The sequence below is a fragment of the Electrophorus electricus genome, chromosome 22 (assembly GCF_041902795.1).
Source record: "Electrophorus electricus isolate QZ-2024a chromosome 22, ASM4190279v1, whole genome shotgun sequence".
NCBI lineage: Eukaryota > Metazoa > Chordata > Actinopteri > Gymnotiformes > Gymnotidae > Electrophorus > Electrophorus electricus.
This window is the reverse complement of record NC_137518.1, coordinates 17,887,501-17,890,000: the sequence shown is the minus strand read 5'-3', so window position 1 is coordinate 17,890,000 and position 2,500 is coordinate 17,887,501. Positions and strand designations below refer to the sequence as shown.

At 40.9% G+C, this 2,500-nt stretch overlaps 1 protein-coding gene across 10 annotated transcripts in view; it reads left to right on the top strand.

Annotated features, from left to right (window-relative positions):
• Nucleotides 1-2,500, top strand: part of LOC113583593 (plexin-A2-like) — an 88,168-nt gene that overhangs the window by 14,385 nt on the left and 71,283 nt on the right. The window lies entirely within an intron of this gene.

Below are 2,500 nucleotides of genomic sequence, written 5' to 3'. Positions count from 1 at the left end.
GACTGTACAAAAAATACACCCTTTTTGTTATTACAGCTTTTACAGCAGGTGTCGTATTGCAGAATGTCAGCGTCAGAGTGGGAGCCAATACAGAAACCCAAGTATTCAAATATTCAACTATTCAAATAGTTCTGCTTATATGCACCTGGAGCAGGTTTTAACTGGCTTAAGCTTAGATCATACTATAACAATGTGCTATTTACATAATCATATCTTAATCTAATGTTACAAATGCACCATTACATGAAAATGACATGGAAAAAATAGCTTTGTCAAATTACATGGGCACTAAGGATAGTAGGTCAATGTAGAGAAGTAGAGATCATTTTGGCTTTAACCAGATTATTGAAATGTTCCAAAACCTTGTCGATAGCTCCATAGCAACTCATAGCGTTGGTGTTTGTACAACGCCGGCATCCGTAACTCATAATGCTGCTTATTACAGCTCATATTGCTGGAATTAGTAACTCATAGAGCTGGCAGTCGTAACACCTCATATAACTGGCAGTCGTAACACCTAGCATTGGCATCTGTGACTCATAGCTCTGGTGTTTTACGGCTGCAGAGATAAAGGTCTAGCGCACTCTCAGATCACCTCCATTTTTCCTGTCTGTTTGAGCTCCAGATATCCCAAGGGATTTTTTTTATTTACAGCACCAAGCCACTTTGTCCATTCTTAATGCAACTAATGGAAACAGAGGTTAAGCCTAGCGCTGACCTGTGTTGCCTTGTCTGCAGAGATGGAATACTGGAAATCTTTTGTTTAGCAAAATATTAATCTATCATAAAGCATGAAAGCCAGAATGTTCTCATTTACAATAACCGGATGATTATGGAACAGTCATTTTTTTTTCAGTGGTCTACATTTAAACAACATTATATTGAGTTGCTGTCTGATTGTTTATACTTGGACTTGCTGCACAGATTGATTTAGTTTTTTGTTGCACAAATAATGGACTGTGAACTGCAACTGTTAGTGGAAAGGGAGTAGACCAGAAGAAGGTAGGAAACAAGTTAGAGCCACTGTCCATAAGAAGAATCATGGCGTTATTTATTTCAATAAATTCTTCTCCTGCTGTGAAAATGGATCACAGGCACAGCAGTTGCATGCAGAGTGTGAGAGACTGCTAATACACTCTCACTCACACAGAGCTCCAGGTTAATGAGGGGATCAGCGGGCTCGGGTTGATCCTCTGCCCAGGCAAGGTGGCTTGTGTTTGGGATTGAGCAGAGATGTGGTGGCTTTGTCCCTGGAAGCTTCCAGTTGTGGAGGAGGGCAGATCTGAGCATAAGAGCATAAGTGCTGTTTTCAAAGCTCCATGTGTGTGTGTGTGTGTGTGTGTGTGTGTGTGTGTGTGTGTGTGTGTGTGTGTGTGTGTGTGTCTTGGGCAGCTGTGTGGTGTTTTTCCATTCTCAAGTTTAACAGCTGTTATTCCTGTTATTCTTTTTTTCCTTGTCCTGCATGCCTTCTGTTAATGGCTGTGGAGTCGTTTGAACAGCACTGCCTGTTTGTTAAATATGCTTGTACTTTTTCCAGACAATTACAGGCCAGAAGTACCTCAGCATGTCCTAACAGTTGAATACACACCACCAGACAGCCTGCAGTGCTGTGAAGCGCTAAACAAGCCCTGGATTCGTCATCCAACACAACCTCTAGAACTCCCAGCGTTCTAGAACATCATTTCTGATCCTAGAAGTGTGGTTCTAGAGCTGAGAATGCATTTGTTGTGGTGTGGTGGGGATGTGATAGCCCTGATCAATATTCCAGCTGGGTGTCAATGTGGCTATGCGAAGGCACACTGAGAAGATAATGGCTAGAACACAGTCACTGTGCTTAATTGGATAGGCACTCAATTGATTTTCTCCTAATTAGCTTCCAGCAGTGGTGCAGCCAGAATAGGGTGTCAATACAGGGTGTAAAGATGGTGGAGCTTCCCTCTAATTCAGGACAGATAGGGGAGAGAGAGCTGCAGGCCATCTTTGTCTCTATATTTCTGCCTTGCATTTCATTTATTCTCTTTTATTTGACTATATCTTTTTTCTTTTGCTATTGTTCTCTAGTGCCCGTTAGCTGTGTAGTGATTTTTGTGGATTTATCAGAAGGTGAATCATGAGGAGAGGGAGTGTTGGAGTGTGTGAAACAAACACACCACAGGACATAACACTGCAGTGCACCATGATACATTCTCCTCTCCTTGATGAACAAAGCAGACTTAGCATGATAGCAGGGATACAGATGCAGACCAACAACAACAATAATTTTGTATACATAGTGTATCACAGCAAGGATGTGCATATGTGTGCATGTATATGCATGTGTATGTGTGCGTGTATGTGTGTATATACATATATGCCCAAACCCACATTACTAAATTATCATTATTAATATTTTTATGTCAGTCATGCTTTTTAGTAAACTACTCATACAAATTACCATCTCAGTTGGGACTGAAACCTAAGAGAGAACATGCAGTGTATAATATATAGACAAAGAAAAAGA